We start from the raw sequence: 23,699 nt of genomic DNA, 5'->3' as shown, positions 1-23,699 counted from the left end.
GTTAGCGGGAGTCCGAAGGCTCTGAAACCCTTTGTGAGCTGCCTCTCTATCTTTAATAGCACGAAAACAAGCTTGATTAAACCAAGGCTTTTAGCTTGAGGAGTAGAGAAAGAACGTGGAAGGTATGCCCATTCCAGAGACAATCACCTCTGTGATGCGCTGGGAACCCACAGAGGGGTCTCTCTCCTAGAAGCAGTCATCATTCCACGGGAAATCGGAAAAGTACATCCTCAGGTCGTCCCACCGAGCTTAAGCAAAATGCAAGAAGCATCGCCTCTTCGGTGTGTCGAGAGGATGTACGGGAGCGATAGGACAGGATACAGAAATAAGGTTGTGATCGGAGGAGCCCAACGGAGATAACAGTTTGACAGAGTAAGCAGAAGGATTAGAGGTTAGGAAGAGGTCTAGAATGCTGGACCTGTCTCCAAGACGGTCGGGAATACGAGTAGGGCGCTGAACCAACTGCTCTAGGTCGTTGAGGATAGCAAAGTTGTAAGCTTGTTCACCAGGATGGTCAGTGAAAGAGGATGAGAGCCAAAGCTGGTGGTGAACATTGAAATCTCCCAAGATGGAGATTTCAGCAAAGGGAGAGTGCGTCAAGATGTGCTCCATTTTAGAGTTCAAATAGTCAAAGAATTGTACATAGTTTGTAGAGTTAGGTGAGAGGTAAACAGCACAGATGTATTTAGTAATAGAATGACAATGAAGTCTTAGCCAAATGGTGGAAAATTCAGAAGAGTCAAGGTCGTGGGCACTAGAGCAAGTGATGTCGTTGCGCACGTAGGCGCAACATCCAGCCTTGGATTGAAATTTAGGATAGAGATAGTAGGAGGGATCAGAGTAGAGGTTGGTGTCAGTAGCCTCAGAAACCTGTGTTTCGGTGAGGAAGAGAAGGTGAGGTTTAGAGGAGGAGAGATGGTGTTCCACAGAATGAAAATTATAACGAAGACCACGAATGTGTCATAAATTAATAAGATGGAGGCTCGAGGAGTTATCAGGACACCTCTCAAGTCGGCAGCCAGAAGGGGAGTCCTCCCTGGGGGAATTCAGTGTCCCCAGGCAGGCGGGGACTTGAGGCTCTGTTGTTCATCGTCATTTTGAATTGAATTTTGGGAAAAAGGTGTGTGTGGGCGTTACTGTTAATGGTTCTTGTTCTGTGGAAAACACTGTTATATATTATTTATTAAGGACTTTAAGACCTGATTCTCTCTCTCTTCATTTGGGAATTTAGCGTCAACAATTTTATTGAGGCTTTTTTTTCCTTGCTTCAAGCTCTGTAAGCTTCAAGTCTGTCTTAACTGTGTCAGCGGTCTGTACACTAGATACTTGTGGCAGATCAGCGTATTGCTCATGAGTGAAAGGCTTCACAAATCCTAACGTTGTATTATCATCTATCTTTACATTTTCACTTTCAATATTCAAATACGGCACAGTGACATAAGATCTTTGATTGTCAGGTGAAGGGGTCAACTTAACTATCCCTGAGCACAAGACTCTAGCCTGAGTATTACTAACACAAGGCTCAAATAAAGCTTCACTTGCCTGTAGTTGCGTCACTAGCGTTATGTAACCTGCAACATATGCATGCAGTTGCAAAGGTTCAGCTGCTTGGAAACGTACGGCCTAATTTTCAGTGAGACATTCTTCATTTCCATCTACATTTAGCTAAGATCCTTCACCTCTAGATATAAGACATATTTTTCCTGGCATAATGGGTTGTATTGGTATGGTTTCCCTTTATCTAATCAGTTTTCAGCTTCGTTTCTTTTGTTCCTTATTTAGTTGCCATGTTTTAAAACTTATCTCGTGTTGCATGAAAAATCAGTACTCAACACAATAGGAGTCGGCGAATCTACATCGCGTGTTATCAATAACTCTTGGAAACTTCTTTTTCCTTCCATATTAACTTGTCTTTTATCGTCATTTTCAATATGGTATCTTTGCACAGAGACAATATTCACGGGTTTCGCTTCACATTCATTTACTGCGAGCTCTAATTCTTTAATAAATTCATCCGTTAAAAACTCACACACGCTCCTGTTTCTAGGAGTGCTGCCACTTTTGCATATGTATTATCATGAGTAGTGCGATCTCGCCTACCAAAGTTACTTTTGAGTTATGTTGATTATAGCCTTCTTTTCCTTATTTTTAAGGTCACTCCCTTGTTCGTAAATAGCCTTCTTTTCCTTATATTTAAGTGAGGCGGTTACTCCCTTGTTCGTTATAGCCTTCATTTATTATATTAAAGGTTACTCCCTTGTTCGTTATAGCCTTCATTTATTATATTAAAGGTTACTCCCTTGTTCGTTATAGCCTTCATCTTATTATATTAAAGGTTTCTCCCTTGCTCGTTATAGCCTTCATCTTATTATATTAAAGGTTACTCCCTGTTTTGTTCTTCGCTTATTTTCCGTTTTTTCCACCGCGAGTGTGCATATTTATTTATTTATTATTCATTTACTTATTTACTGTTATTTATAGTAGTTAACTGAGGGGGGCACTACCCTGGCCTCCTCTTCCTCTGATGCTCTTACTTCACACATTCATCTTAATACTTCACACTTGTCCATATGCTTCTTTTTTTTTTCTTGACTTTTTATCCATACCTCACACTTTTCTTAGTATTTCACCTTTTTTTTAGATCATACTCTACACTTCCTACCTGGGGGACGCGGGTTAGGCCTTTATAAAGTCACTCTGTGGCTGCATGCCCGCCGCGGCACACCACCACCCTGTGAGGCGTAGAGCCCCGTGTTCCCCTCCATCCCGGGGTAACAATCCTAAAACAAACAAACCTGAGAGGCGGGACGCTGCCGCTGCCTGTCACCTGACACCCTCTCACTGATGAGTGGATCGCGGCGCGGGTGGAGAGAGACTGCCCATCCCTCTCCACTCCGCCCGGGGAAGGAACTCATGAATTCTACACTTCAGAACACCAATTGCTGGCCAGAGTTTCAACCACCATATCGTCAAAGTTCATGTCCTCCGGAAGAACCAATAATTATATAATTAAATCGTCACTATTATTTCTGCCACTTAAAACGAGCAAAGCTTAATGAAAATAAGAGGCGCTTTCTCGTCAGAGTAAATTAAACAAAAGCACTGTAAGCACAAGTCCCTGTTTATCCTATACCGCTGCCGCCAGTTTTGGATCCTTCACCTCTTGTATTTTGATTTTTAATTTTTTATTTCATTTGCATTAGCTTGTATTAAAACAACTCTTTTATCATTCATTAATTACTCCATAAATGATCTCACCGTCTCGTATCCCTGGTAGCGTGATCCGGCTTAAGTTGTTATTGGAGACTGGTGTTCGGGGATAAACAAGGGAAAAAGAAAATATACATTTAATTAAAATTAAATGAAAGTAATTGCCTTACGCAATATTCTATGCTCAGACGATCATAACGCTGGCATATTCAGCAATGGATACAACATATGACAAACGACATGTTTTTAAACATAATACTACAATTTGTGCTCACTTGTTGGCAATAATAATAACACTCGTCATTCCACAAGCAGTGGTTTGTTTCTCTCTACTTACATCACAATATTTAAATACTCTCCTCACATCGTGATAACACATTCCTATAGTATAATCTACTACAATTTCACGGAAGCACCAAATTATACCACACCCAGTGGTTTCTACCTTTGCTTTACATTGCAAACAAATAATCACAATCCTGTCCCACTCACAATCCTACAACACATCTCCTACATTATAATCTCCAGGACAATACAGTCGGTTTCCCTTAGATTCTCGAATTTCTACTCACGATTAAGATCACAACAGCCATTCTCAGCTGAGTGAGTTGCAAGTCTGCTTGAAGCGAGTGCAAGGCTCGGTCTGCCCATATCACTGTTGTCTAGGTCACATTTTTCCTTGCTTGAGGCGGAACTACATCTTTGACACGCCTTCATTTTCTATATAACCAGTAGCCAATACTTCCTGTCAACAACCATTGGCTCGCTCATTATGTTATATTGCTTACTTCTCCTACTATTTGTGATTTCACTCTTAAGACACTCCCACAATGACTTCTCTTTTCAGTTATTCGCTTATAGCATTCCGTCACACCGCACGTGACATTGTGGGAGACGAAGGTAGGGAAGTGTGGGCCGATGTGTCGGAAAGTTCTATTGTTAGTCAGGTGGAGCAGTTGGCGGCCTTTTACACTGCTCGTTCTGTAACCTAGAAACGGGTGATTAGCATTGAGGTCCGCGATCTTGTACACTGGGATGTGTCTTCTGAAGAGGGAGACAAAGTCAGGGACGGGTATGTAGTCCCGCGCTGGTGGCTGGTAGAGGGTAGCTATTAATTTTTTTCCCGTTGAGGTTTCTATTTCCGTCGCCAGTATGTCAGCGAAAAAATCATCAATGATTATGTATTTCAGTTCTTGTTTGATTGCAATTGATGTGCCATCTGTATGTGAGTTGGAAGAGTTCTTCTTGTGTGTGATATAACCATGTATTTTGAAAGGCTCAGAGTTCTTCAATCCGTGACTATTTATTAGTATGATATCAGGGTCTAGGTGTTTGTAGGTATTGGTCAGGTCAAATTTTCGCGTTCTTCAATGTAGGACGTTATGTTGTAGAATCTTGATCGTCTCTGCCATCGTGCATTAGTTTTTGTATTTCTTCGTGTCCTTCTTCTTCTTTTGTCCGGATGGGGGAGAGGGCGAACGCCGTGTGGTGTCGCGAGATGGTGGAGGGAGAGTTGAGGTGGGGTGCTTGGGTTTGGCGCTTGTCTCGTGGGCGGACGAGCGGGTGATTGGGTGAGATGCTTCTGGGTGGGGTTCGTTGCTGGTAGCCTTTGTGTTGGTGTTGCGGGAGAGGGGGCCTTCTGGTGTCTGTTCTGGGTCAGTGTCACTATCGGTCTGGCCTTCTGCCTCGTCTTCCGAAGAGGATGGGTCGTCATTGCTGGGGGGAGTTTGCTGGCTTTCCATTTCTGGGTGGGCTGGAGTGGCAATAGGGGCTACAGTTTTTTGGAGTATTTTGCTTGAGTCAGGCGGGTTTGGGATGACGATTGGCGGGAGTCCATTTGCCGTGAAGAGGTCATGTAGTTCTTTTTCGTATGTTCCTGGAGCACCGAGATCTGCCACTAATGATTGCAGGATACATGCCATGATTTTAGTTGTTTTGTCAGAATCAAAATTAAGTGCAGGTTGGGCTTGGTTGATGAGGTTTGTAGATGCGGCAGAGACATATGTTTGCGACTTCTTGGCATCCAATGTCTACTTAATTTTCTGTGAGGCCGCCTTTCGGATAGGGCATTTGTGGGCGAGGTTTTTGTGTTCGCCCCCGCAGTTGAGGCATTTTTTGGTGTTTGACTGACACGTTTGCCAGACATGGCCCTCCGTGCCACACTCCGAACATGCTTTGAAGTCTGTGTCCTTTGGGCAGTCGGAGGTGTTGTGTTCTTCTACCTAGTTGCAACGCATACAGGTTTGGATGGGGATGTATTCCTCCTGCTTTATACTGTGGCTTGGTATCCGGAGATTAAACATTTTGAGTCCAATATCCAGGCACTTTCTGGTGGGTGGTGTCTCCAGGAACGTGATCTGACTGGAGCATTGTTTGGGAATTTGAAGATGCAGTCGATGTTCTTTTCTGTGTACTCATTGAGGCGTTCAATTTCTTCTTGTCTTTCGGCTGGAGAGTGCTGCAGAATGTGCGAGTCTACGCCGAAAAGAATGACTGTCCGCTTGGCTTTGATGTCAGGAGGGAGGATGGGGATGAATAGTTCGTCAGCCAGGTCCTTGGTTGTGGTTTGCTTGAATAAGTTGTCGGTGTCGTTGGCCTCGCTTAGTATGGTGAGGAAGCCGTCGCAGATCGAGATGGCACGATTGCAGTACACATCGTGTCTTGCTAGGAGACGGAGCAGGGCTGCCTTCGTCTCTGTTGCGTGCGGATTGGGATGTTTGATTTTGACTCTCGTCATTTTGCTGGCATATTCAACTTGGATAGAGATAGATGTGCGGGCCCCTACCTATTCGCCAATGTTTCACTGATGGACGGACTCCTAAAAGCCCTCGTATCCATCCACTGGCAAAGCCTAACCCTACAGCTTTGTGCCCTATCTCCAGGTACGGTAAGGCAGCCAATTAGGCCCCCTTGAGCAAGCCGCGGGGTTCAACTGAGGCACCTGGAGATGTCTGGGGCGTGGTTGGCCGGAAAAGGAATAATGTTGAGTGTGAGGGAAATGTGCTTTCGCCCTGAGCGGAAGCTCAACCAAGTGGGAGCTCCCCGGTATACAGGGCAATGCTGTTGGCTGGATGATGATGTTGTTGCTGGTAATATAATGCTAGGGACTATAAGCCTTGAGTGTCATGCGCGAGTTGGTGGCGATGGCTGGTGGCGCGCGGGAAGTCAGGCTGGAGCGGAGATGTTGACTGGGCGGGAGCTAGCGAGCGAGTGAGTGGTGAGTGTTTGGGTGCTCGCAGGTCGGCCCCGGCCACCGGAAGAGTCAAGAAGCCTCACCGCTACAGGCCCGGGACCGTGGCCCTCCGTGAGATCCGCCGCTACCAGAAGAGCACCGAGCTCCTCATCAGGAAGCTGCCCTTCTAGCGTCTGGTGCGCGAGATCGCCCAGGATTTCAAGACTGATCTCCGCTTCCAGTCCTCTTCCGTCATGGCTCTGCAGGAAGCCTCCGAGGCCTACCTCGTCGGTCTCTTCGAGGACACCAACTTCTGCGCCATCCACGCCAAGCGTGTCACCATCATGCCAAAGGACATCCAGCTGGCCCGTCGCATTCACGGCGAGCGTGCCTGAGCGGGCGTTGCCCGTCTGAGTACTACAATCTGCTCACACTATATCTAGGCCCTTTTCAGGGCCAAAGTCACTTTCCGGGAAAGAATTTGGAGAGACACTGGGGTGGGCAGGGGGAGGGGGAGGATCACTGGCTTGTTGCTTTCTCTCATATCCTTTTGTTTCATAATCTCATATCAATTAATTTGGGGGGCGGTGGTTGGCTTGCTTTGATTTCTCTCCTAACTTATTTCAACTGGCGGGTGCACGAGTAGGGAATCTGTGGGGACTACCTGCAGGCAGGAGGACAGGAATTAGCAGAAAAAGTAAATAAATGAATAAAATTATAAACGGAGGGCGGAATCACTAACTACTGATGACGGCTGTTATGTAGGCATATATCGCTCATCATGATCCCCTGCAGCTGGCAACAAACGACCGAGAGCAGCACTGGCGATTTCAAGCCTTGGTCGCTGTTTGGCGAGCACTGGCGGGACTCGGTCCGCTTATTGATGCCATGCATCCCTTGGTGGGTCAGCTCAATGAGTGAGTGAGCGAGCGAGAGAGCGAGAGAGAGAGAGAGAGAGAGAGAGAGAGAGAGAGAGAGAGAGAGAGAGAGAGCGCAGGAGGGACTAACCGTCTTCGTTCTCTTTCGGGAAATAGTTTGTGGCTCCGATGGAGCGGGTTCTTTTCCAGTGCAAGCAAGTTGGTCCGTTGCTTACTTGAAGGAGGTGTACTTGGTGACGGCCTTGGTGCTTTCGGACACGGCGTGCTTGGCCAGCTCACCGAGCAAGAGGAGACGGACGGCCGTCTGGATCTCCCGACTGGTGATGGTGGAGCGCTTGTTGTAATGGGCCAGGCGAGAGGCCTCGGCGGCAAAGCGCTCGAAGATGTCGTTCACGAAGGAGTTCATGATGGACATGGCCTTGGAGGAGACGCCGGTGTCGGGGTGGACCTGCTTGAGTACCTTGTAGATGTAGATGGAGTAGCTCTCCTTCCTCCTGCGCTTCTTCTTCTTGTCACCCTTGGCGATGGCCTTCTGGGCCTTGCCAGCCTTCTTGGCAGCCTTTCCTGATGCTTTGGGGGGCATGTGTGCTTTTTCGTTCCCAGACGGCGAGCGAATGTTTTGCGCCCATCGTCAACATCATCAACAAGATTTACCCCCTAATGGGGGAACGGGCCCTTGTCTTGTGAGGCGGCCTGTCGCAGTGTTGGCTGTGGCTATACATGTGCGTACACGGCACGCCGCGCGCACGTGAGCATGTACCTAAATACATACACACGCACACACATACGCCGATGTACGCACATGCATATATAGGAAACGCCCCTTCCCACTAGGTGGGTTGGGGGACAGGCGCACCAGGCGTTCTGTAGCTGTACGTTAACAGAAAAAACACATTCACGCACATACTCACACACAAACACATACACATACATACACACACTAACACGCCCACATATACAGAACACAAAGCCTACCTGGGCGGCTCATAAGCCCGCACTAGGGCAGGAAGCGCCCCCACCAAGGCTGGCGCCGATAGCCCCTCCCGGTTCTGAAGCAGCCGGCGCGTCGCACAGCACTCGAGGAGGTAGTGGAGGAGCGGTTGGAGGACCTCCTCCTCGCAGTGAGGGCACACGACAGCGGCAGGATCGTCAGGGTTGAGGACTGATGCACACTTGTAACCGAGATGGACGCGGCGGATGTTCGATGCCACGCGTCTCGGCAGGTGCGGCGGGGTCTGGCGGGCGCCGGTGTTGGTGGCCGCCGCGTACCAAAAAGCGGACGGCGAGCCCGCAGCCAGGGCCTCCTCCAGCTCCCTCACTACACCAGCAGCTGTCTGTGCGGCCATGCTCCTTTTGACTTGTGACACGCTTGCCATAACGGGCCGCGTGACAGAGGGCAGGAGCGTTGCCTCGCGCGCAGCGCCATCCGCCGCCTCGTTGCCCGCCACACCCGAGTGGCTGGGCAGCCAGTTGTCGTGGACTGGACGCACCGACTCCCCCATCTCCGCCAGCCTCACGAGGATGGAGGTGAGGAGTGACACGTTGTCGCTAGAGGGGTCCTGCAGCAGAGAGCGGATGGCAGGGACTGCATCGCAGTGGATCACAACAGGACCCCGACCCCCTTCCACTGCATGATCCAGAGCCCTGCCAATGGCTGCCAGCTCAGCCTGGGTGGATGAGCACCCGTTTGGCAGACGGAGCACTGCGGTAAGCCCATCGCAGACAAAAGCTGCGCCGACAGCCCCCGTCTGGTGGTTGATGGAGCCGTCCGTGTAGTACACGGAGGTCCCAGGGTGCGCTGCTTCCCGCTCCCTGCTGGCGGTCTCCCTGGCCAGCCTCTGAGGGCTGAGGAGGGCCTTCCTCGTGGCGAGCGGCCGTATGGTGACTGATAGTAAAGGTGGCTCCCACGGGGGGCGGGCAACGTAGGTGGGGTGGGGGGCGTCCACAGCCGTCACAAGGGCGTGGGGCTGTCCGCCAGACCGAAACGCGGCCGCCGCAACAGTCGCCCACGTCCTCTTGCGGAACAGAAGGGGGGCCTGCAGGAGGGCCTGCCCGACGGAGTCGCGGAGCTGCTCCGCCCCCTTGCGTCTCAGCAGCGCCACCAGGTGCCCCACCGAGAGTTGGGTGACTCTCGCGGCAACGCTGCATACGCGTGCCTCTGCCCGCAGGCATGTCAGGACCCAGAAAACGAGGAAACAGAGGAGTGAGATATACAACTGTGTAAACACCTGACAGGACAAACACTAACAAAAAGGGTGACATATATATAAGTGTAAACATCTCAAGTACAAAAGAGGGGAAACAACGAGGGTAAAGGAAAACAGATACCCAGAGAGGAAAGTGAGATATACAACTGTGTAAACATCTGACAGGACAAACACTAACAAAAAGGGTGACATATATATAAGTGTAAACATCTCAAGTACAAAAGAGGGAAACAACGAGGGTAAGGAAAACAGATACCCAGAGAGGAAAGGCAGGTATACAACTGTGTAGACATCTGACAGGACAAACACTAACAAAAAAAGTGACATATATAACAGTGTAAGCATCTCAAGTACCAAAGAGAGGAAACAACGAGGGTAAAGGAAAACAGATACCCAGACTCAAATACAGAAAACAGATGCCCAGTGGGCGTGGTCAGAAAGTGTGAACAACCATTGAAAAAGACTCTGACCTGTGACGTCAGTTGTGGCGACATGTTATGAGCCAATAATTTAACAGAAAAATCACTGTGGGAGTGTCTTAAGACTGACTCACGAATAGCAGGAGAAGTAAAACAATACAACATAATGAGCGAGCAGATGAGTGTGACAGGAAGTATTGGCCATTGGTTATGTAGAAAATTAAGGGCGTGTCAAGGATGTAAGTCCGCCTAAAGCAAAGAAAAATGTGGCCTAGAAATCAGTGATATAGGTAGACCGAGCTTGGTTCTCGCCTCAAGCAGACCTGCTACTCACTCAGCCGAGAATGGCTGTTGTGATCTTAATCGTGAGTAGAAATTCGAGAATCTAAGGGAAACCGACTGTATTGTCCTGGAGATTATATTGTGAGGAAATGTGTAGTAGGAATGTGAGTGGTACAGGATAGTGATTATTTGTTTGCGATGTTAAGCAGAAATGGAAACCACAGCGTGTGGTATAATTGGGTGTTTCCATGAATTGTAGTAGATTATACTATAGGAATATGTTATTAGAATTTTGTGAAGAGAGTACATAATGATTGTGACGTAAGCAGAGAGATACAAACCACTGCTTGTGGAACGACGAGTGTTATTATTATTGGCAACAACTGAACACATATTGTAGTATTATGTTTAAGACATGTCGTTTGTCATATGTTGTATCCATTGCTGAATATGCCAGAGTGTTATGATCGTCTGAGCATAGAATATTGCGTAAGGCAATTATTTTCATTTAATCTTAAATAAATGTAAATTATATTTTCCCTTGTCTATCCCCGAACACTAGTCTCCAATAACAACTTAAGCCGGATCACGCTACCAAGGATACGAGACGGTGAGATCATTTATTGAGTAATTAATGAGTGATAAAAAGAATTGATTTAACACAAGAAAAGAAGGGTCTAAAACTGGCGGCAGCGGTATAGGGATAGACAGGAGGGTGTGTTTATCAGTGTCTTTCCTTAAATTAACTACGTTTGATGAGAAAAGGGCTCCTACTTTCACCAAGTTTATTCCGTTTTAGAAGCGGTAGTGATAGCGATGATATAAGTATTTGTTCTTCCGGAGAGTTAGACTCAGAATCAGACAACATGCCGGACGAAATTCAGGTCGGAAACGGTGTACCGGATCCTGAGCAGAGCACTAGTGAAGTCAGTGGCCAAGACAAGTCTACTACAGTAGATAAAACAGATCTAGCCTCTATCATTTCCCTTAATTCGAGGAACAACTATGGCAAAGTCAAAGGATTAAAATATTATATGGGAGGTCGGAGCAAGGACCCAGACAACCCTACATTTTCCTGTACTACTAGTGTAAGGCAGTGGATTAAAAATATAGATTCACGGACTGCTGATAACTGGACAGATCAAGGAAGGATACAGTTAGCAAAGCATCACTCATTAGGCCCTGTCTTTCAAATGATTTCCACTACAGTTGAGACGGACGGTTATGACTGGAACAAGGTTAAGCAGCAACTGTTAGAAGTATTTCCTGATGATAAAACTTATTATGAGAGGAAAGAAGACCTGAATTTTGGGTAAGGCTACATGAGGCAACCTGTTCACTTCAAAAAATGAGGCCAGAAAATAAAATGTCATTACAGGAAGACAAAATAACTGCTTTTTTGACGGCCCTTCCAAAACCCTTTAGATCATATTTAACTGATGATGACATGAAAGATCCTTCAGCAGTGTACAAAAAGGCCCTTATAAACTTCGTGAAAAATCATCCACAGCTGAAACTAACATGCAGTGATCTCATGAAAGAGACTCGTCAGCCCGTAGCGATGGTGACTGGCCACAAATCTCAGCACTCTAGGCAAGCTAGGAAGGAGGAGCAAAGACGCCCCCAAAATAATTCTGTTGTATGCTTTCGTTGTGAAAAGGTAGGACATGTAGCTAAGTCTTGCTGGGTAGAAATTTGCAGAAAATGTGGCATGACTGGGCATTCTACTGCCCATTGCTGGCATTTTTCGAGAGGAAGAGTTTTAACGGGCAAGTACCCACCTCGGGGTAACTCCTACAAACAAAAAAAAAACGCCAACTTTCGGTAGAAATAACAGAAAATGAACGGAGAACGAACAAGGGAGTAACCACATCACTAACAAGCAATGAAAAGAAGGCTATAATCAACATAACTCAGAGTAATCTTGATAGCCAGATCGCACTAAACTTGCAGGTACAAAAACATGATAAAACATATGCAAAGGTGGCCGCTCTCCTAGATACGGGAGCGTGTGTGAGTCTTATAACTGATGAATTTATTCAAGAGTTAGGGCTCGCAGTAAATGAAAGTGAAGCGAAACCCGAAAATATTGTCTCGGTGCAAGGACACCATATTGAAAATGAAGGTAGGAGACAGGTTAACCTTAAATTTGGAAGGAGAAATAGCGCACAAGATCTAATAATAACACGCAATGTAGATTTACCGACTCCTATTTTGTTGGGTACTGATTTCATGTTGCAACACGAAATTACTCTAAAAACGTGGCAACCACATGAAGAACAAGGGAAACGAGGTTGGAAACTGATGATAGAAGGGGAAACTATACCTATACAACCCATTGAGCCCGGAGAAATATCTCTGATATCTAGAGGTGAGGGACCTCATTTGAATGAAGATGAAAATGAAGAAAGCTTCACTGAAAGTAAGGCCGAGCGTTGCCAAGCAGCTGAACCTTTGCAACTGCATGCATCTGTTGCAGGTTACATAACGCTAGTGACGCAACTACAGGCAACTGAAGCTTTATTTGAGCCTTGTGTTAGTACTCCTCAGGCTAGAGTCTTGTGCTCAGGGATAGTTAAGTTGACCCCTTCACCTGACAATCAAAGATCTTATGTCACTGTGCCATATTTAAATGTTGAAAGTGAGAGCATAGAGATAGATGATAGTACAACGTTAGGATTTGTGAAGCCTGTCACTCATGAGCAATACGCTGATCTGCCACAAGTATCTAGTGTACAGACCGCTGACACAATTAAGACAGACTTGAAGCCCGCAGAGCTTGAAGCAAGGAAGAAAAGCCTCTATCAAATTGTTGACGCTAAATTCCCAGACGAAGAGAGAGCAAATCAGGTCTTAAAGTCCTTAATAAATAAATATATAACAGTGTTTGCCACAGAACAAGAACCATTAACAGTAACGCCCTATTTTCTAAGCACCATCAAGCAAAACACTGATGAAGTAGTGTACAGGCGTCCCTATAACATTCCCATCAGTTATCATGACAGAGTAAATGAACAACTTATATCGCTCCAGCAACAGGGTGTGATTCGCCCTTCGCGATCACCCTATAATGCCCCACTTATCCCAGTGCCAAAAAAAGATGGAGGACTACGACTTTGTCTGGACTTCCGGGCACTCAATAAAACACTACGGGACGACCGGTACCCACTCCCTAATATAACCACCATACTCAATCAATTGGGAGATAGTAAGCTTTTTTCATGCCTAGACTTGAAACAGGGTTACCATCAAATTCCCCTAGATGAATTCAGCAGAGAAAAGACGGCATTTTCTTCTCCAGCAGGACATTGGGAATTTACTTTCCTACTCTTTGGCCTTAAAACAGCCCTATCGTGCCTCCAGAAAATAATAAACACTTTCCTTACTGGACTATTAGGTAACGAGGCTCAGGTGTACCTTGATGACATAATTATCCTGGGCGATACATTTTCTAATCATGTAGATAACTTAGAACAAATTCTGGATCACTTAAAGGAAGCCAAACTGACTCTTAAGATGGAGAAGTGTAACTTTTTTAAGGACAAAGTAGATTACCTGGGCCATGTCATCAGCTCAGAGGGAATAAGACCTCAATCTAGCAAGCTGGAGGCCATACAAAACATCCCGGCCCCCCAAACTGTTCATGATTTACAGTCATTTCTTGGATTGACTAATTATTATCGCAAATTTATTGCAAATTATTCACAAATCATTGCTCCTCTTCTAAAGATTAACAAAGGAAAGAAAGGTACACTCAAGAAAAAAGATAAAACTCCACTCATATGGACAGATGAAGCAAAAATTGCGTTCTCAACCCTTAAGGATAGAATGCTTGACACAGTCACTCTAAAATTCCCTGACTTTAACAAACCTTTCGTGCTCACTACTGACGCGTCCAGCTACAGTATTGGTGGAGTATTGCAACAACAGGATAATGATAATAAACTAAGACCTATATCCTTTTTTAGTAGGAAATTGAACACAGCAGAACAGCGGTACAGTACAGTTGAAAGAGAGGCTTTAGCAGTAATATATGGGTTGCAAGTGAACCGCCCATTAATACTGGGCTACCCTATTGAGATCCACACGGATCACAGACCTTTAGTATGGTTGTTACAGGTAGCTAGTCCCAACGGCAGGATAGCTAGATGGCAGACTCTCATGATTGAGTATGATTTCACAATCAATCATTTGCCTGGCAAGGAAAATATAGTAGCAGATTTTTTTTATCAAGGATGAAGGCTCAACAGGACACTGAGATTGAATTAGAAGATCCGCGCGATAATATTTGTGGATGGGGAACAACCAAAACCGTGGAACACGTGGATAAAGAGGGGCAAGGTATTGCACTAGTGCAGAAAAAGAAAAAGGCGCCAAATGATATGGAATCAAAATGTATGAAATGTATGGACATGAATTGTGAGTGTATTGGCCACACACTTGACTGGAGTATTGAAGAGATTATTGAGCTGCAAGATGAGCAGCCAGCATATAGAATGATAAAAAAATATGATAAAAGAAGGGTGCCCCGTGAATGAGATTGAGCAGAGACTCAGAGATAAAAGGTATAATGTGAAGATGCCCCTGTCAGAATTGCAGGTGGAACACGATGTGTTATATCGTGTTATAGTGAATCCATACGGAGAAGCCACTAAGGTGGTGGTTTTACCCCCGAAGTATTTCCAGAAAGCGATAGCTCTGGCTCATTCGTTGCCAACTGCAGGGCACGGAGGAACCAAAGTTACGTTATCTCGGTGTAGAAAGTTCGCTTTCTGGCCTGGAATGAAACGGGATGTAGAAGAGTATGTAAGGAAGTGCGTCACGTGTAGTCGTTTCAAGCGAGTTGGGAACTTCCACCCTGCTCCTTTGCGGCATTATCCGGACGTCACCGCTCCTTTTGAGAGAATACACATGGACCTTGTGGGTCCCATGGGTGTATCGGACAATGGGTTTCGATACGTAATGACCATAATTGATGTTTTTACAAGGTATTTGATTACATTATCCTTATGGAGTAAGGAAGCCCGCAGACACTTGTTACAGATCAAGGTTCAGAGTTTGTTAATTCCGTGATGCAGGAGATAACTTCTGAACTCCTCATGCGACACGCGAAAATAACGGCTTACCATCCAAGTGCAAATGGAATAGTAGAGCGCGCAAATTATACCATTGTTAACATTTTGAGGACAATGGTTCTAGGAAATGTGTCCATTTGGGATATAATGTTACCTGTAGCCACCCTGGCATATAATACTGCGTATCATAGCACCATAAAGGAGTCCCCTTTTTATCTCATGTACTTACGGGATCCTCGTATGCCCTACACTATGTTAGAAAAAACTCAGCAGCCCTGGTATGATATTGACTCCTATAAGGAAGAAATGGCTGCAGTTGCAAAGAAAGTTTATGATAGATGCCAGGTTTACATCGAAGAAGGTAGAGAAGAAATGGAAAAGTACTACAAACCTACGAAACTCAAAACTATCAGCGTTGGCGACAGAGTGTTCCTCAAACATATACCAAAAAGAAAAGAAAATAAGAAGTTGCAACCTATTTTTGATGGACCCTACAGGGTAATAGACAAGATCAGTGATGTAGTGGTAAAAATTAGGAACCTCAGGACTAGTAAGGTTTCAACAGTCCACACAGATAGAGTGAAAGTCCTTCATGAAGACTGCATCGATGTGCAGCAATGTCCAACGGTTAGGCGAGCATACCCTTTAAATCCAGAGACAGACACTGATCTATTCTTTGCATTGCTCAACCCTGAAATTCCTGAAAAAAATTCTACCAAAGAATTGATAACTCGTAAAGGAGAATTAACTACTACTTTTGAAACTGAAACTGATGTTCGTTCTCCAGCAGCCCAAACAGCTGAGGCACAGGCTACAATGCCCAATACGACCACCTCCCAGGTTACTCCCAAATTTTCAGAGCCACCCCAGCATAGGTATAACCTTCGCTCTTCCTCAACGGTACAGGACTTGCCTAATGTTATGTCAAAGCCAATAGAATATGGGAAAGAATAGTGGCTCACGAAAAAAGATACGCTATTTAACCGCTAATATAACGTAATTATCCGCAGATTTGTTTGGCTTCATCGGTGCACTGCTCAATCCCAACACAAGAATCACCGATACGTGCTGGCTTGAGTTTCACACCGACATACCGTCTAGTCCTCACAGGCAGAGACTATGTAGTACCTTTTATCCTCAAAGAAGAAGATGTTTTAGCTCCATTATATAAGGCACGGAATTTGACTGCTTCTTTAGCTTGGAATGTTGTTCAAATATCACCTGATTATCCAATTATAAAATCATTAAAGCACACACTTTTTAATTTTGAAAATGAATTCAGTTCATTGTTATTTAATCTTAAAAGATTCCTCCGCTATGTAATGACTACTGATCCGAACAAACTACATGTTTCAATGAATTATAGACCGAAGCGGGGAATGATTAATTTTCTAGGATCCTTGTCTAATATCTTTTTTGGTACCGCGACCCAGGCTCAAGTTGATGCTATTCATGGAAAAATTGGAGAACTAGAGTCAATGACTGAACAAGAACGTATCATGTTGAACGTTCATTCGACTGCATTAAATGTAACATTACGAAATATGCATACCATGCAGTCTGCTCTGAATAGACTATCTTCTGCTGTAAACATATCGAACCAGGTTGTCCGTCACATGTCTATGCAGACCTTGGCATTAGAGAGTGAGGAAAAACTCCTCCGAGCATTGCTAGATTTAGAGTTAGCATTAGGACACCTAAGTACGGGTATTTTAGATTTAAAGTTGGGTCTGCAGGCTCTCCTGCAAACATATATAACTCCAACCATTATGTCAGACGAACAACTGTTAAGTACATTAAAGGAAGCCTCAGTTCGGCCTCCAGGTCTTTTGTTCCCTGCAGTTCCTGATTTTTTAGCTTTATATAGGGATATGATAACTGTGTTCTCCAGGACAACGGCTTTGCACGATTCTCGTAATTTCTATTTCACCATACCTTTACGTGGAGATCCGCCTGACACCTTTGATGTCTTTCGAATCGACTCCCTTCCATTTTCTGTACAGAATAACACTTACTTTCTTATGTATAGTGTTAAATCAAGATATATTGCCTTCAGTGAGAATAGGAAAATATATTTTCTACTTTCTAGTATAGAACACTGTAACAAAAATCACCATATGTTAGTTTGTCCTCCCAAAGGCCCCGTGTATGAGGCAAGTCACGCAGCCTCTTGTGAATCGGCTGCCTTCTTGAATCATAAGTCAGTGATCAACCTCTGCCACAAAATAGTCTTACAAACATTTCCCCCGATGTTTATAAAAGGTCCTGGATACTGGACCTATTCACTTGCCTCCCCCATCACTCTGACACTCACATGCCCTACCAATCCTGTAAACAAACATACTGTCAGCCTCAAAGGTAGTGGGATATTGACGCTTCGGCAAGGTTGCAGCGCCCACAGCCCATCCCTGACACTTCCTGGACAAGAAGCAGTTGTGGAGGAACCCCCCATCAAGGTCTCTCTCGCCCCTCTCCCTCTCCACCTCCCTCCTCTCCCAAAAGTTCTTACAGGCCATCTTAACTGGTCCGTTTTGCCTGACCTTCCATCTCTTCGCAGTGCTGAGTCCATCCCCCTACAGGAGCTAACAGCTGACTTGCAGCCCCTACATCCTGTGGTCAAGCCGAATCAGCCCTTTCAACACGAAATCCATTGGTGGATTGTCTTCGCCATTGTCGTGATCCTGGTTCTTCTGGTGGTAACGTCTGCCGTGGGGTATTCCTATGTCCTACGCTACGCACGACGCCGCCTAATTCCAGACTCGAACCTGCAGACATTGCAAGGCGTATCTTCTCCACCAACACCTGTGAGATCTCAGGGGCGAGATCTTCCGGAAGGGGAAGTATGTCAGGACCCAGAAAACGAGGAAACAGAGGAGTGAGATATACAACTGTGTAAACACCTGACAGGACAAACACTAACAAAAAGGGTGACATATATATAAGTGTAAACATCTCAAGTACAAAAGAGGGGAAACAACGAGGGTAAAGGAAAACAGATACCCAGAGAGGAAAGTGAGATATACAACTGTGTAAACATCTGACAGGACAAACACTAACAAAAAGGGTGACATATATATAAGTGTAAACATCTCAAGTACAAAAGAGGGGAAACAACGAGGGTAAAGGAAAACAGATACCCAGAGAGGAAAGGCAGGTATACAACTGTGTAGACATCTGACAGGATAAACACTAACAAAAATAGTGACATATATAACAGTGTAAGCATCTCAAGTACCAAAGAGAGGAAACAACGAGGGTAAAGGAAAACAGATACCCAGACTCAAATACAGAAAACAGATGCCCAGTGGGCGTGGTCAGAAAGTGTGAACAACCATTGAAAAAGACTCTGACCTGTGACGTCAGTTGTGGCGACATGTTATGAGCCAATAATTTAACAGAAAAATCACTGTGGGAGTGTCTTAAGACTGACTCACGAATAGCAGGAGAAGTAAAACAATACAACATAATGAGCGAGCAGATGAGTGTGACAGGAAGTATTGGCCATTGGTTATGTAGAAAATTAAGGGCGTGTCAAGGATGTAAGTCCGCCTAAAGCAAAGAAAAATGTGGCCTAGAAATCAGTGATATAGGTAGACCGAGCTTGGTTCTCGCCTCAAGCAGACCTGCTACTCACTCAGCCGAGAATGGCTGTTGTGATCTTAATCGTGAGTAGAAATTCGAGAATCTAAGGGAAACCGACTGTATTGTCCTGGAGATTATATTGTGAGGAAATGTGTAGTAGGAATGTGAGTGGTACAGGATAGTGATTATTTGTTTGCGATGTTAAGCAGAAATGGAAACCACAGCGTGTGGTATAATTGGGTGTTTCCATGAATTGTAGTAGATTATACTATAGGAATATGTTATTAGAATTTTGTGAAGAGAGTACATAATGATTGTGACGTAAGCAGAGAGATACAAACCACTGCTTGTGGAACGAGGAGTGTTATTATTAGTGGCAACAACTGAGCACATATTGTAGTATTATGTTTAAGACATGTCGTTTGTCATATGTTGTATCCATTGCTGAATATGCCAGAGTGTTATGATCGTCTGAGCATAGAATATTGCGTAAGGCAATTATTTTCACTTAATCTTAAATAAATGTAAATTATATTTTCCCTTGTCTATCCCCGAACACTAGTCTCCAATAACAACTTAAGCCGGATCACGCTACCAAGGATACGAGACGGTGAGATCATTTATTGAGTAATTAATGAGTGATAAAAAGAATTGATTTAATACAAGAAAAGAAGGGTCTAAAAGGCACACGCATTTAGTCCACATGGGGGCGCCGACGATGACGCGGAGAGCGGCGTTTTGAGCAGTTTCCAGCGGCGTAAACGCCGCCGGACCCACCGTCAGCAGGCACGGAGTCCCGTAGTCTATACAGGATCTCACGCCCTGGACGTAGAACGTCCGCAGACAGAAAAATTGTCAAGCATGCCACAGAGCAGATTCACACGCGTCCTCTCTTACGCGGACAACGTGGCCATAGTGGTTTCCGGGCCGAACCACGTGGCCAGCGTTCGTCTCCTCCGCCGCCTCTCACAGACCTGCGCGTCGCTAGGCCTTGTGATCAACAAGCTAAAAACGAAGGCCATGGCCATCAATCACCGTCTCCTCCCTGAGGCCTTCGAGCTTGACGGCACACCGATTCCATGGGTGCACGCCTACAAATATCTCGGCGTCACCCTGGATTCCCGGCTCACCTTCGCCGCACCGTTGTGACCCGCACTAACATCATGCGGGCCCTGGCGAGGACTGCCGGAGGTGCCAGTGACCGAGTCCTGCGCCTGTTCTATCCCCAGGCGGTGAGGGCCTGCGTTGATCACGGCACCCCATGCCTCATGACGGTGGCCCCTGCTGCTCTCCGGCCTCTGGAGACTGCCCAAAATGCGGCAATCCGCACCATCATCGGGGCCCCACGGTGGACGAAATGCATTTGCATGAGGGCGGAGGTACGGCTTAGCCCCGTCACCGTGAGGGTAACGCAGCTCGCCGTCGGCCACCTGGCGACACTGCTGCGCCGCAGGGGATCGGAGCCGCTGAGGGCCTCGGTGGAGCAGGCCCTCCATCAGGCCCCTCTCCTTTTCAATAGGAAAACGTGGGCGGCGGCGAACCTCAGGTCAATCCGCCTCTCCCGATGCTTTCTGCTGGACCCAGACCTGCCCCACCCTGGCTACAACACACCTCCCCCGTGGGCACCGGCCACCTTCACGGCCACCATCAGAACGCTGCCGACGAGGAAGGCCCTGCTCACACCGCAGAGGCTAGCGCGGGAGGCCAGGAGCAGAGAGACGGGGGCGGCCCGGCCCGGTGCAGTCGTCTACTACACGGACGGCTCCGTCGATCACCACACTGGGGCTGTTGGGGCTGCTTTCTGCACGGCGGGCCACACAGACGTGTTCCGGCTGACCGACGGCTCCTCCTCCACCCAGGCAGAGCTGGTAGCTCTCAGCAGGACACTGGGACATGCGATTGAGGGTGGCAGGGTCCCGATCCTGGTACACTGCGACTCGGTGCCGGCCATTCGATCGCTGTGCCAGGACCTGTTAGACGACAACGTCTCCCTCCTCACGGGCATCCACGCACAGCTGCAGGAGCTGGGGAGGGCCGGCCGTCATGTCCTTTTTAACTGGTTGCCCAGCCATGCAGGCGTGGTGGGCAATGACGCTGCTGATCGTGCTGCCGGCGAGGGTACACTGCTTCCCACTGTAACATGCCTCGTACCGCAGAGCATGTCTCAGCTCAAGCGCGGCATGGAGGCCCATGCCTCAGCAAGTGTCGTAAGGGACCTTGAAAGGGCTCTGGCGGGCGGCTCACCGTCTGCCCATTGGTATGCCTCGGCGACGGGCTCCGGCAGCCGCCCTGTCCCATTAGGCACCCCCAGGCGAGTGGCTTCCAACCTCCACCGCCTGCGCCTCGGGTACAGGTGTGCCTCACTCCTGGACCTAGAGGACCCGGCCCCGGTGGAGTGCCCTCACCGCGAGGAGGAGGTCATCCAGCCGCTCCTCCACTACCTCCTCGAGTGTGGGGGCACACGACATCTCCTCCACAACCCGGACGGCCTACCGGCACCAGAGCTCATCATGGCCCTGAGCGATGAAGCTCTGGTGCATCTTATCAACACGTGTGAACCGCCGAGATGAACCTCCTGAAAAAAACCTTCGCCAGTTCAGCTCACGGGCCGTCCATAGTGACAAGGGCCCGTTTCCCCGAAAGGGAAGAAAATAAAGAAGAAGAAGAAGAAGAAGGGCGCGGGCAGTGGAACGCCAGCACTCCTCGGGCGAGCGGCCGGGTGGCCCTTCTACGGAGGCGAGGTTGACCCGTGGGGTCATCCTCGCTTAGGGCCACCCCTAAGTGGTCAAGTCGACCAGTCGGCTGCTCGCACGTGTCAGATACGGGTGTCTGCTGGGCGCCTGCCCAGAGAGCCCGTGCCTCCGTCGCTGCTCGCCGGCTCTTACTCGTGGCTGTGGCGGTGGCGGAGGCTTCCCCACACCCGCCGCACGCCAGCGGCGGGTTCCCCTCTGCGACGGGCCGTCATACCGACAAATGCCCGTTCCCCCTTCTTAGGTGGTAAATCCCAAAGAAAGAAAGAAGAAGTGGCGTGTATTCGCTCTCCGAGCCCACAGCAGAAGCGTGCTATGTGCGTGGGTCTCCTTAAACTTTTTATTTTTTATTATTATTATTATTATTATTACACACACAAAACAAAAAACAAACAAAAACAAAAAAACAAAAACAAAAAAAAATAATAATAATAAAAAAATAAAAAGTTTAAGGAGACCCACGCACATAGCTCCGCCGTAGGTTCCCCTAGCGGACGGGGGACCCCACTAGTTGCTCTTCTGCTGCAACTAAAAGCCATTGATAAGGATTGATTTTTTTTTCTTGAGAAATATCTTTAGCATATTCTTTGGCCAGTATATGAGTAGAGTTTATTACATTGTATGATTCTCTCTTGATTATATCTTTGATGTCTTTTACTACCCTAAACCATACAGGATCAGTATATTCACACATAGGTGTTACGGGAGTTATGAATATATATCTTATATGATTTTTCTGCTTCGGTAATCATTACGCTTTTAACTCTGAACTTTTTCGATTTTTTTTAGGTAAATTCTTAGAATAAAAGCTTTAGCAAGCAATTAATTCCCTCTATACCTCTAACATACAATAATAAAAATATTTGTTTTGTTTGTAGGTATTATAATAGTTCAGTAACTAAGAAAGAGTTGATAAAAGGCTATTCGATTTCATTTTTCCTCCCATATGCACAGGATGTAAAAACAAACTTGTTCAAGGATAATTATTTATTTGTACCATTTGCTTGAGTAACAGATAATCCTATTACCAATCGTTTTGTAGATACAGCTACTATTACCTATGGTCTTGCACAACAAAAATAAAAAATAAAGCTAGCTAGCTACCTTGTTTGTTTGTTTGTTTACTAGCTAGCTAGTTTGTTTGTTTGCTTGCTAGCTTGCTAGTTTGTTTGTTAGCTAGCTAGTGAGTGTGTTTGTTTGCTAGCTAGCTTGTCTGCTTGCTACTGGGTTTATTTGTGTGCTAGCTAGCTAGCTAGCTAGTAAGTTTGTTTGTTTGTTACCTAGCTAGTTATTTTGTCTGCTAGCTAGCTAGCTTGTTTGTTTGTTTGTTTGCTGGCTAGCTAGTTTGTTTGTTTGTTTGCTTGCTAGCTAGCTAGTTAGTTTGTTTGCTAGCTAGCTAGCTAGTGAGTTTGTTTGTTTGCTAGCTAGCTAGTTAGTTTGTTTGCTAGCTAGCTAGTTTGTTTGTTTGTTTGCTTGCTAGCTAGCTAGTTGGTTTGTTTGCTAGCTAGCCTAGCAGGATGCTGGCTCCTCTGTAGTCGTCGCCGCGTCACTCGTCTCGGGTGTCTGGTCCCTAGTCCTCTTTTTCATTGGCGCTTGTAACTCCGGGGACACTACTGGGGGTGTCACCTCGGCGGTCACCGCTGCCGTCTCCTTCCTCGTCAGCCGTGGTGGGTCCACCTCCATCTCCCTAGCGGGACACTTTGGTGCCGGGACGCTCAGCTCCGATGGTCCCGTCCTCCTCGTCCGTCATGGTGAGTCAGGTGAGGAGAGGAGGAGAGGAGCTCCTTCCTCGACCGCTGCTGAGCTTCCAATGGTGTGGGTTGCCCTTCCTTTCCTTTAAATTTCGAGGGTTGTTAGCCCTCGCGGGCTATATGCCATTGGCTGGCCCGCCTCTCTCTTGATCTCTCTAAGCCACGGACGCGTCACGCCCAAAAACGCCAGACCCGCACCCAGCACGGCCCCAAAGGCCAGCGCGCAGCGTACCATGAGCGACCGAAAAAAAACCACTCCAGGTCCCAAGGATTGAAAGGTGTGAATATTTGAAATTAAGGAAGTCAGAGGGCGACAGTGGTTTGTACGTATATTTGGCAGAGTGGATGGTTTGAGAAGTACTTCGTATAGCGG

The 23,699-nt window shown here is 46.7% G+C and overlaps 1 pseudogene; it reads left to right on the top strand.

Moving 5' to 3' along the window:
* Nucleotides 1–6,157: 6,157 nt before the first annotated feature.
* Nucleotides 6,158–6,824, top strand: LOC126993798 (uncharacterized; annotated as a pseudogene).
* The last annotated feature ends 16,875 nt before the right edge of the window (nucleotides 6,825–23,699 follow it).

The sequence above is a fragment of the Eriocheir sinensis genome, unplaced genomic scaffold, assembly GCF_024679095.1.
Source record: "Eriocheir sinensis breed Jianghai 21 unplaced genomic scaffold, ASM2467909v1 Scaffold678, whole genome shotgun sequence".
Classification (NCBI taxonomy): Eukaryota; Metazoa; Arthropoda; class Malacostraca; order Decapoda; family Varunidae; genus Eriocheir; species Eriocheir sinensis.
Note: the sequence above shows the minus strand (reverse complement) of the source record. Positions and strands in the feature narration are given on the sequence as shown.